Genomic DNA, 12,719 nt, shown 5'->3' with positions numbered 1-12,719 from the left:
TGTGACGCAGTGGCAGAGCAAAAGAGGCGCCATGGTGCGGCGTATATTAACAGCGTGACACATATGGGAGATGCATCACGTTGTAAAGCCCTGCGCCATCAGGGGGCGTTCCGGCACAAGGGAGGGCGTTCCTGTGCAGGAACACATCCTAAAAGTAGCTGAGGGAAATCTACAAGATTTCAATCAGTCACTTTTAGGACAATGATGCGTCACTCAAACCTTGTGCCTGCTTGAAGCAGATGTACGGCTTGATGCAGCATTGGGGAGATAGGGAACCACAGAGCTTTGCTGGAGCTGCGCCATCGTTGCGACGCAACTCCAGCAATGCGCCGCCTTTACGGCACAGATACGTAACGCTTCAGTGACGTTTTGGGCCCATGGTGCGCCGCATTGTAAATACGGTGCACCATGGGTGGTGGTGGCATGGCGCACAATTACTGGCGCATCCCTGCTACTTTGCAGGGATGTGCCGGTAATTGCAAATCTGCCCCTTAGTGTCTAGCATTACGCAGTTCTGTAAACTACACTCATACATAATTTCTCAGGCCAATGAAATGAACACAAAATCGAAAACAAATAAGCATAGTAGCAACGCTACTGAGAAGGAGAGCCGTGCACCTGAAATGCACAGAAGATTTTGAAATATAATTTACCTACAATGTAATCGGCAGCATTATTGCTCTTGGTAAAAAACAAAAAATTGCAATATAATAACACACAGAGCAGGAGAAAACAGAGTAGTGATGAAATTGCTACTACTACTCACTAAGCCCGGGGATCTCGACGCCGAGCAGGTCGAGCAGGTCGCTTTCACGGTCCAGGAGATCCGTCCAACGGTGGGTGGCCTGGTTGTAGGTGCGCCGGACCCGAGAGTGTCCATACAAGGCGCTCCCGGAGCCCGTAGCCGCTTGCGATCCTGCCGCCTGCCGCGATGGTCCTGGGGAGGCGGCGCTGTACATAGTACACTAGTGCGGCCACCTCCTCCATGCTAAAGATCTCCCGTGGCATCACTAGCTCCCCCCTCAAACGCCCGCACGGGAGCCGGGCACGGGGTGCGAGACTCTTCCCCTTCTGAGGCTGCTTCCCGGCTCCCTTTACCATGGTCTGGGCAGAAAGGAAGGTAAATAAGAAATAAGAAATAGAATAGGGAAGAAGAAAAGAAAAGTGTTTAAAAAAGTAGTTTAAAATTAACCAAAAGTAGCAGAAAACACAAAAATATGGAGCTAGAAAAATAGAGGGATAGACAACAAGTAAAATAGATTAAAAAAAACTTCAAACAAGCAAAGGATGGCAGAGATTGAGAGAGGATACAGAAAGGATGCCCAGAACCATAGCAATGAATGAAAAACAAGATGGCCGCGCCCGTTCACGACCGCGTGGGTAAGTTCGCGGGAGATTTCCCCCGCGATCACACGCGAACTTGTACTAGCGAGCCACACACTTTGCAAGATTACACATAGCGCCCGGAAACGGAAATACGTCACACAAACAAGATGGCCGCGCCCATGTACGACCGCATGGGTAACTTCGCGTCGTTGCCCTACAAGCGGCTCACGAAAACGCAAAAAACCATACGAACTAACACGCCGCAAAAAACAAATCGCATATTCGAATGAATTCGCGGCTTCCGAATTCGATCTCGCGCAAATTCGCGCCCCGCGAATCGCGCGAAATTGCAGAAAAACGATTTTTGCAAAACTGAAAGCACTCAGCAGGTGCAAAAGTTCAAGCTCATCATTAGTAACCATTCACTGTAGTGCTTCCTGAGGGGCCCCTCCAGAGTTCAGTTGCCTACTTGCAACTATTCTATGACCCTGCTCTGACCCTCACAGCAGGCTCAGAGAATAGCTACAAGTATGCCACAAAGGTCCTGTTAAAAAAAATTACACTGCAACAGAAAGCAATTACAGATAAGGAAGCAGGTGCCAGACTGGAAGTTCAAATTCAGTGACACATTAATCAGCCCCTAATTCATTCATGTCAGTTGAGGCAGGGCAGGTGTGCAACGAATTTTGCAAAACTGAAAGCACTTAGCAGGTGCAAAAGTTCAAGCTCATCATTAATCAGGAAGCACTTACAGCTAAGGAAGCAGGTGCCAGCTCAAATTCAGTGACACATTAATCAGCCCCAAATTAATTCATGTCAGTTGAGGTAGGGCAGGTGTGCTTTTCCCCCCATAATCTATAGTGATGAACCAGAGGGTGGCAGTGATGAACCAGAGGGTGGCAGTGGTGAAACAGAGGGTGCTGTGATGAACCAGACGTAGAAACAACATGGTCGAGACCGTTGCGACCCCACAAGTAAGTTCGCGTTTGCGAACTGGTAAAAAACCCTCGCGAACTGGCAAAAACCCTTGCGAACTCAAAAAAAATCCGCAAATTCGCGGAAGTTCGCGAATTTTGTGGATTGTAAATACGCAAATTCGCGGATCGTGAATTCGCAAAATTCTCCCATACTTAGTTATTAGCTCAGCTCCCTGAGCTAATACGAGCCGTCTCAACTACCGTCTGAAGTGTTGTAAATGCATAGGCAGATGATGTTGTGCCATCTGGTAATTTCAAACAAGACCCATCGACCCACAGTTCCCCGTCTACATTTGAGAGGGGTGTATCTTGCAAATCGACACCCCCTTTGTCTGTTCCTCAGTAAGGAATATACAATTATGAGGCTCTTGTGACTGATTGAGACTGAGTCGCTGGGTATGGCAACAAAGTCGCTGGATTCAGGGTTGAACATCTTTTCAGTTACCAGCACCGGGGAGTGGTCCGAGAAGGTGCGAGCTAGGTGGGATGCCGTGACCACCCAGGAGGAAAGTCCCTTGGAGCAAAATATGTAGTCCAGACGCGCCCAGGTGGAATGTACCGCAGAGTAGTGGGTGCCCTGAGATTGAGTTGGGTGCATGAGTCTCCAGGTGTCGGTGAAGCAATGATCTTCGATAATACTCAAAAGGGTGCGTTGGGTATGTGTGTAGTGCTGCGCCTGAGGCTGGGATCTGTCCAGAAGTGGGCGTAACGCTGTATTGAAGTCCCCGCCAAGTACCACATGTGCAATCCCCATCGATTGAAGTTTGCCCCAGAACGTAAGAAGTGTGGACGGGTCATCCGTGTTGGGGCCATAGTAACATGCAAAAAGAACTTTATGTGAGTACAACCTGCCCCAAATCATACAGAATCTTCCATTCGCATCCACTTCTGACCCCTCAAGGATAAAGCGAACCCCCCTCTTAACTAAGATCGTTACCCCCCTAGCGTAGTTGGAGTATGAGGAAAATACCCTATTAGACGCCCATCTAGCTGCAAATAGGGGAGAGTTGCCTGGCCTCAAATGCATTTCTTGTAGCATTGCAATTGAGACTCCATGCCTAGATAGGTAACTTAAGATTTGTCTCTTCTTCCGCGGGTCATTAAGTCCGCGAACATTCCACGACAGCAAATGCAGTTGCTGGAGAGGCCGCTCTTCTGTCACGTCTCCCATTCCAACAAGTCAGTCTTGTTGTGCCATTGGCGAGCTGGACCTGGAGCGCCGTTCCGCTGCGTTGTTTTTAGTACGATCTTGTTTGTACTGCTTCAGGAAGTCTTCCACCTGCTGTGGGTTGGTGAAGATATGTGGTTTGCCTTGGTAGGTGAGTTTTAGTTTCGCAGGGTAAAGCATAGTATAGGAGAGTTCCAAAGTTTGCAGTTTCTTTTTCACAGCAGTGAATTTGCGGCGTGCCGCCTGTACAGCAGGGGTGAAATCTGGGAAGAAGGATAAGGTGGCATTTCCATAGGTGACCGTGCCAAGTTCACGGGCGCGTCGGAGCACAGCGTCACGGTCTCTGTAATTTAAAAAGCGTGCAATTATGGGCCTTGGAGGAGCTCCTGTGGAAGGGCGAGCAGCCAGAGATCTATGAGCACGTTCAACAATGAGGTGTGGGGAGAAGGACTCTTTCCCAAACAGTTCCACGACCAGGGATTCTACAAAGGGCTCCATTTTTCCTGTGTTTGTAGTTTCCGCCAGGCCAAGAATGCGGACGTTATTACGCCGAGATCTGGCTTCTAAGTCCTCGTTCTTATCCGCAATAACTCTGAGGAGTCGGTCCATTTGGGAGGTCCGGCGGTTCACGGTGGCGGCTCCATCTTCTAGGCTAGATATTCGTTCCTCTGCCTTGGTGAGACGGGCGCTGTGTTGATCAATCTTCGCCACGATGCCGTCCATGCGCAGGTTCATATTGTCTATCTTGGCGTCTATGCTGGAGAGGCTGTGTTTCATGCCCAGTAGCAGAGATTTCCAGTCGTCTTCAGGCGGAGTGGAGGCTGCGGGGCTGTCCTCCGGCCCTGGCATCGTCTTGTTCGTTTTTTTGGCTTCGAACGGGATTTTGGACTGTCTGGCGTCACTCCGGCCCATGGCACGTCTCGGCGTTCGTAGTGTCGCAATTTTGAGCGTCCGCGTTAAGCCAGGTTAGCGTCGAAGCCTAGGCCACAAGATGGGGGGGGGAGGGGCCTGGTCAGGAGGATCGCTTAGTAGTCCTGTTCTTGTTCGCAGCTTTGAGTCCCACAGTATGGCCGCTTCAGTGGGAAGAGGAGAAGTGCCCTCTCTTTATCACAGCTGATCTGTGCAATTAAGGGAGTAGGTAGGTGTGGGTGCCCCCGTAAGAATGTCCAGCAGCAAACGCCAAGCTCCGCGTGGGGAGAAGGATATGCGGCCCCCACAGCAGGCGCAGGTGCAGGAAGGTCAGTCTATGGCGCGGAAGCCTCCACAAAATGGCCGCCGCAGCGGGGGGGGAGATGGATCCCCTCGCGTTCCACCAGTCGGGCCGCACAGGTAGCGAGATGTAGAGCAAGGGTCCCCGTGCCCGGGAAGCTGGTAGTAGCGCACGGCACCACTATGTCACTCTGCAGGAGCTGCTCCCTCGGGTCAGAGATAGTAGCTGTGATGAGGTGGTCGGGTTTGTGTGGCCGTGTGGGGGTGAGGCACAGCAGTTCGGCGGGAGGGCGGTAATTGGAAGTCCGTCCGGCCTCGCCTGACGAGAGAGGCGCTCTCACCTCCGCTGTGAGTCCCGGCAGAGCGCTGAGTCTTGGGCCGTGCACAATCTGACTAGTGTGAGCGGGGGCGGGGGGGGTCCGCCGGGGATGCTGGACAACCGGGGCCCCTTACCTCCGAAGCCCCCGCCGCAGGGGTCCAGTAGCCGCTCCCGCGTCCCGCCGGCCGGTCCTCGCCAGCAGGCCCCAAAGCCGCGATGTCCCGCAGTCCGGCTCCCCACAGGAGGTGCAGGTCGGAGGAGCACGAGAGTCCGCTCGGAGATTCCGCGCAGCAAAGCAGCAGCTGTGGCAGACGAATTCGGACGGGGAAAACTGCGGAATGAACCTCGCAGTCTCGTCTGTGCAATCCCGCTATGCAGGGGTCGATGCGTACCGGTAGGATGATGTGAAGGATCTGTTCAGGCTCAACAGGGCGAGAGCCTCACTAAAGCTCGGCCATCTTGGTCCGGCGCCACCTAGCGGCCCCCTATGGTCCTAAAACTTAACAGCAAAAATCGGCTGCTAGGTTTTGCCTCTGGGCTTGACATGGCCCTTAGGGAGGCATTATCATGAAATATTGTCATGAAAAATGACCTAATATGGTCTCTGTGGAAAGACAAAAGGGAGAAAAGGGGGACATAGTTGTAGAATTGCAATTTGTCAAGCACAATTCATACATGGCTCTTTTTTGCGTTTGTCACAATGTGGCTTAGTATCCCAAAGTATTCTCAACATTACTTATGTATATGACCTGATGAACTGTCTTTCTCCATCATGGCCAAAGGGTATGAACCCTTGGAAAACTTCAACACAAAGCGTGATACACACTTCAGACACAAACACATATTCACAATCCAAAACGACCCATCTGGTGGTGGGTTTTTAAACAAGCAAGGGTGTGGGCCTTGCAGTTCCAGGACAAGTGGCTAATCAAGAAAAACGTCTCACTAGCGGCATGACATCAAAACATCCACTCATCAGACTAATAAGTGGGTCATTTATCACACATGCCGGTTGATGTATTATTCGTGAATAAAAGATGGCTTAGTGCCTCTCAGACATCAGCCTAATACGCTCCCAAATGCGCCGTAGTCAAACATGCTGGTTGAAATAATGATCGTAAAGACGAACGAAAACAAATGATGGCAAATGCCTCCAAATGTGCAAGCATGCTACAATTGATACATACATTTGAAGCGTGGTGATAGGACCTCATGAGCCTGCGTCTCAGGGTGATTAGTTGACTGGTTACTAAGGAGGGAAGTTTAAACATAGTCACTCACGCTGTTTTTGGGCGGCAGAATCTCACCGTCAGAGACGCACCCCTCCGCTATCACAAGATCAAGTTTTTAAAGACCCATGGTCAGGGTCTCACTTACGTGACCGCATGCCTAATCTGGCTTCATTCCATAACCTTCAGCATCTCCGTGGATGTGACCAGAGTCCTGCCTCTGCTTGTTTTCTTATGCCTGAAAAAAGCCTAGTCATGATTGCCTCTGGAAAAAGACTAGAGAGCTGACCCAAAATGGCGGTGTCCATCGGGACACTGCCGGTCTATAGTCTGTCATCTATTTTTTCTTCTCTTCATCGTGTTTTTTAGGAAAATTTGCGCAGTACTTTTTTCTAAATACATCTCATTCATGCCGCAACATCTTAAATTAATTTGGAAGCGATTTTTGTTTTTATTTTGTTTTGAATTAGTCTGCCAGGAGGCTCACTGAATGTGATAGGCGGGCTCGAACTTTCTTAAATGTGAAAGGTGTTATATTGAATGCATGATCCATATTCCCAGGGTGGTCAGAGTCTATGCACTGTCTTTGAGAAATGGGGATCTATTCATGGGTCCTTCCGCAAGACATGTTGCACTATGTTCGTCAGTATTACGCTGAGTCTCACATTAGCCCATGTTCCTATTGTGTTTTTTGCTGAAACTATAATACGGTAGCCTCATAGTTTGAGATCTCAGGGTATCATCGTTCTCGTGTCATCATGATTACTGTTGCTGTGGCATGCCATGGGGTGGGTATATGGCGCAATCATTAATGTGGTGGATGGCCGTGCCAAACGTCAGAGTTGGCCCCATGGAATATCATCATTAAGGCCGCAGTTGTTAGTGTCCAAGCGGAAAACCCACCTTTGTTCTTTCTCCAAGAGAATACTTTGGGATACTAAGCCACATTGTGACGAACGCAAAAATGAGCCATGTATGAATTGTGCTTGACAAATTGCAATTCTACAACTATGTCCCCCTTTTCTCCCTTTTGTCTTTCCACAGAGACCATATTAGGTCATTTTTCATGACAATTTTTCATGATAATGCCTCACTAAGGGCCAACTCAAGGCCCGAGGCAAAACCTAGCAGCCGATTTTTGCTGTTAAGTTTTAGGACCATAGGCATTTTACATTTAGTTTAGAATTGAGCATTTTTGTAGGGATCAACAGAGGTCCTGATGAGTAGGCAGGAGGGGTCTGCCTATGAAACATGTCATGTCGACAAAGTAGACTACACTCGTAATTCTACTTACTAACCCCTTTTTAATGTTCCCAGCTTGCAAAGCCATTAAAATTATTTTTTTCGACTAGCCAGGGAATTTTTACCCTTTTTTACACCACCATTCACGTAAACAGGTCCCTACACTCCCTAACACATATCACTATCCTTATCACATCACATAGCCTATTGTCAAAAATAGAAGTGCTCCCGCGTCACTCGTAGGTTGAAGCACGCCCCGCCCCGTAGAGGGACGGGAAGACCCCAATGATGGGAGAATAATACTATGGGATTCATAGTGTGTGAGGGGTATTTTAAAAACACACAGTGCCCTCATTCTGCCACCCGAAGAGAGGCCTAATTTTCACATTGTAGTTTTTCACAAGTTTAGAGAATATCATATAAAATTATTCACCACTCACATTGATAGAATCCCATTGTTTACAAGTCTAGTTCAGGAGGGTGATTCTATCATCTCCTCTACACTTCCCCAAATGATTTTTTGGAATTACAGTCAGCGTGCAGCTGCGGAAGTCAAACTACCAACTTCTCCACAAAGAGATATAACACCTCCACTTACCTTTACACATTTACCATCACGGAAGTTCCACACGACAAGTGAAATACGAGTTGAAACATGTCTAATCTAGGACTTGCCTTTACCGGGGATGAAATTTCAAACTTCATGTCATCATTAGGCACTTTTGAGGGGCTTAACACGGTGGTGCCTAGTACGAGTAACAGCGACTGGGATGAACTGGAGGAACTGAGGAGAACCCAGATCAAGACTGCGCTCCATGGCCTACTCATTTCTGAGTATCTAAGAGTAAATACAGCACCACCAGGCTTGGTGGTCCATAATGAACCGTTCATTTTCCTTGAGGATAAAACTTTCAGAATCAACTGGTCCCAGATCTCGTGGCGATGCAACCGGACTGGATTGTATTAATTATAAAAACAGCCAGCAGACTAGCATCTGATTTAAAAATTGAAATTCAAGCCATTGAGGTTCGACTGAAGAACTACGAGTCCCCTGCCGCACTCAAAAAACACCTGGATGAATTGAATAAAACACTCAATGATTTCGAAACATCCTTGAAACTGAACAAGTACGAGAAATTCAAGAAGGATACATCCAGATGGACACAAGAGAAGGTCTATCCCTACATCAAGGATGATCACCGTTCCACTAGAACCAACACCACTGATGATGACTCCTCAGACAGTGGCTCCACCGGCTCAAACTCAAGTAGAGGAAGAGGACGAGGATACCAAGGCACTCGCCAGAACTATCGACGACCACACTACCAGGGGGTAAGAGGTTGGAACAACCATCCGCCGCCAATGATGTATCCACACCAGCAATACGGGCCCCCACCATTTCAACACCCACAAGGACCATACCCACCATGGTCTTACCAACAACAAGACTAAGGCTATTACAATCAGAATCCTTTTTTAGAGGTGCGCCATGGAGGCAACCGGGGGCGCAACCGGAGGGGAACGACCGTACACTGGACCGAAGGAGAAGAAGATCCTCCGAGAGTGTCAACAAGGAGCATGACAGGGGCATCCAAGAACAAGAAGTAAGTCTTGTTGTAAACCTGACCGACTCAACCCTGACAGAAGCTCAGATGCGAGTTTTGGAAAAAGGCCTGGGGTATGTCCCTACAGCCAACATGGACAAATTCCTTCTTTGCAAGGACGTCCAAGAGTTCATACGACGTTTGAAGATACAGGTTTTCTTCAAGGACAAAGAAAAAACAACGGATTTGGGAGACACAGGTCTCCGACCCAAGTCCAATTTCACACCTTTGGATAGCACTCTACCTGTGGAACTCCTTACTTTTTAGAAGGCGGTTATGAAAGACATCAAGCATATGGACCCAAAGGAAAAGAAGGTTTTCCAAAACATCACCAAGGATGAACGAGAAGCATTACATGAACTGAGCAACAACCCCGACTTGATAATAAAACCAGCGGACAAAGGGGGAGCGACGGTCATACAGAGCAAATTACAATACAACAAAGAATGCGTGAGATTGCTTCAGGACCAAAGAAATTATGAAGTACTCAGGACCGATCCAACCGAGAGGATCCAAGTAAAAATCAACACCATGGTGGAAGAAGCACTGGCCCACAGCTGGATAACAAAGAAGGAAGGTGATTTCCTGTGTCAAAAAAACCCAAGGACACCATACCTGTATACGTTACCCAAGATACACAAACGACTGGATAACCCTCCAGGACGACCGATTGTATCTGGCATCGGTTCAGTGTTGGAACCGATCTCAAAATTTGCAGATGCTTTCTTACGCCCGATGGTACAATGCACTAGTACATACCTCAGGGATACTAAGGATGTACTGAATTTGCTGGAAGACCTCCCCTTTGATCCAAATTTCCAACTAATGATCAGTTGTGATGTGGAGAGTCTCTACACGAGTCTCCCCCACAGTGAGACGCTCAGTATCATTGAAGACGTGCTATTTGATGACGACTGGGAATACCAGACACCAAGGAACATCGTGATGGAGTGCTGCTCCCTCGCCTTGAAGGAGAATTTCTTCGAATATGACGGGACTCTGTACTTACAAAAACATGGGACCAGCATGGGGAGCACATTTGCTCCCAGCATAGCTGGTCTCTACGTACACAATTTGGAAACCAGGAGGATCCTACACCCCAGCAACCCATTCAGACAAAGGATAAAATTCTGGAAGAGATACATCGACGATATTCTGATTATTTGGGATGGGGATGAGGATACATCAAAACAATTCCTGACGTGGTTGAACTACCAAGACGAATTTCTCAAGTTCACCAGCACGGTCTCCAGAACCAGTCTGGTGTTCCTTGACCTGAACATCTTCCCAAGAGATGGAAGGCTAATGACGACAACACATTTCAAAAGTACAGCCAGGAGCTGCCTCCTTTTGTACCAGAGTTTCCACCCCAAACATCTCCGAGATAACCTACCCTACGGACAATTCCTCCGTCTAAGACGGAATTGCACGGAAATTGAGAGTTTCAAGGTCCAATCAAAGGATCTGAAGAAGAAACTAGCAGCCCACCAGTATCCAGAAAGGATAATAGATCAGGCATGTAAGAGGGCACGGAATATTTGCAGGGAGAGCCTCCTGGAAGAAAAGACACTCAAAGAAGAGGAACAGAGACCCATATGCATTACCACATTCAATACCTGCTCAGACAGGGTTTCGAAAGTCATCAACAAACATTGGAGTATTCTAAACAGTGGGGGACTCCAGTTACCTAAACCTATGTTCTCCCACAGGAGGGGGAGGAGCATACGGGACATCCTTGTACACACTAGACCAAAGACCAACAACAATAACCAAGGACGGGACACTAACTTTGTGAAAGGCCACCATCCATGTGGTCAATGTAAAGTATCTTGCCTGACCAAGAAGACCAACAACCTGGTTTTTAGAAATGGATCTACCTGGGAACAGCGAAACTTCACACCATGCAACAGTTGCAACGTAGTGTACCTCATCACGTGCCCCTGCCGCCTCGAATATGTGGGGATGACGAGCAGGGCAATCAAGACCAGGATAGGGGAACACAAGAGCACAATCAGATGCCAAAGAGCTAGTACTAAACTGACCGCTCACTTTCTGGAAAAAGGTCACAGGCCTGATGATATCTCATGGACAGTGATAGAGCAGGTATCCAGGGAACATATGCTCTTGGGGAAAGAACAAAGGTGGGTGTTCCGCTGGGACACTAACAACTGCGGCCTTAATGATGATATTTCATGGGGCCAACTCTGACGTTTGGCACGGCCATCCACCACATTAATGATTGCGCCATATACCCACCCCATGCCACAGCAACAGTAATCATGATGACACAAGAACGATGATACCCTGAGATCTCAAACTATGAGGCTATCCGTATTATAGTTTCAGCAAAAAAACAATAGGAACATGGGCTAATGTGAGACTCAGCATAATACTGACGGACATAGTGCAACATGTCTTGCGGAAGGACCCATGAATAGCTCCCCATTTCTCAAAGACAGTGCATAGACTCTGACCACCCTGGGAATATGGATCATGCATTCAATATGACACCTTTCACATTTAAGAAAGTTCGAGCCCGCCTATCACATTCAGTGAGCCTCCTGGCAGACTAATTCAAAACAAAATAAAAACAAAAATCGCTTCCAAATTAATCTAAGATGTTGTGGCATGAATGAGATTTATTTAGAAAGTACTGCGCAAATTTTCCTAAAAAACACGATGAAGAGAAGAAAAAATAGATGACAGTCTATAGATCGGCAGTGTCCCGAAGGCCGCCGCCATTTTGGGTCAGCTCTCTAGTCTTTTTTCAGAGGCAATCATGACTAGGCTTTTTTCCGGCATAAGAACACAAGCCGAGGCAGGACTCCGGTCACATCCACGGAGCTGCTGAAGGGTATGGAATGAAGCCAGATTAGGCATGCGGTCACGTAAGTGAGACCCTGACCATGGGTCTTTAAAAACTTGGTCTTGTGATAGTAGAGGGGTGCTTCTCTGACGGTGAGATTGTGCCGCCCAAAAACAGCGTGAGTGACTATGTTTAAACTTCCCTCCTTAGTAACCAGTCAACTAATCACCCTGAGACGCAGGCTCATGAGGTCCTATCACCACGCTTCAAATGTATGTATCAATTGTCGCATGCTTGCACATTTGGAGGCATTTGCCATCATTTGTTTTCGTTCGTCTTTACGATCATTATTTCAACCAGCATGTTTGACTACGGCGCATTTGGGAGCGTATTAGGCTGTTGTCTGAGAGGCACTAAGCCATCTTTTATTCACGAATAATACATCAACCGGCATGTGTAATAAATGACCCACTTATTAGTCTGATGAGTGGATGTTTTGATGTCATGCCGCTAGTGAGACGTTTTTCTTGATTAGACACTTGTCCTGGAACTGCAAGGCCCACACCCTACCTTGTTTAAAAACCCAACACCAGATGGGTCGTTTTGGATTGTGAATATGTGTTTGTGTCTGAAGTGTGTATCACGCTTTGTGTTGAAGTTTTCCAAGGGTTCATACCCTTTGGCCATGATGGAGAAAGACAGTTCATCAGGTCATATACATAAGTAATGTTGAGAATACTTTGGGATACTAAGCCACATTGTGATGAACGCAAAAATGAGCCATGTATGAATTGTGCTTGACAAATTGCAATTCTACAACTATGTCCCCCTTTTCTCCC

At 47.8% G+C, this 12,719-nt stretch overlaps 1 protein-coding gene across 1 annotated transcript in view; it reads left to right on the top strand.

Moving 5' to 3' along the window:
• LOC144823935 (sperm-specific sodium:proton exchanger-like) overlaps nucleotides 1–12,719 on the top strand; it is a 5,382,759-nt gene that overhangs the window by 3,181,326 nt on the left and 2,188,714 nt on the right. The gene's annotated exons all lie outside the window — the stretch shown is intronic.

This window comes from Lissotriton helveticus, chromosome 3_1 (genome assembly GCF_964261635.1).
Source record: "Lissotriton helveticus chromosome 3_1, aLisHel1.1, whole genome shotgun sequence".
Taxonomy (NCBI): Eukaryota; Metazoa; Chordata; class Amphibia; order Caudata; family Salamandridae; genus Lissotriton; species Lissotriton helveticus.
The sequence above is the reverse complement of the archived record's forward strand: the minus strand, read 5'-3'. Positions and strand labels throughout refer to the sequence as shown.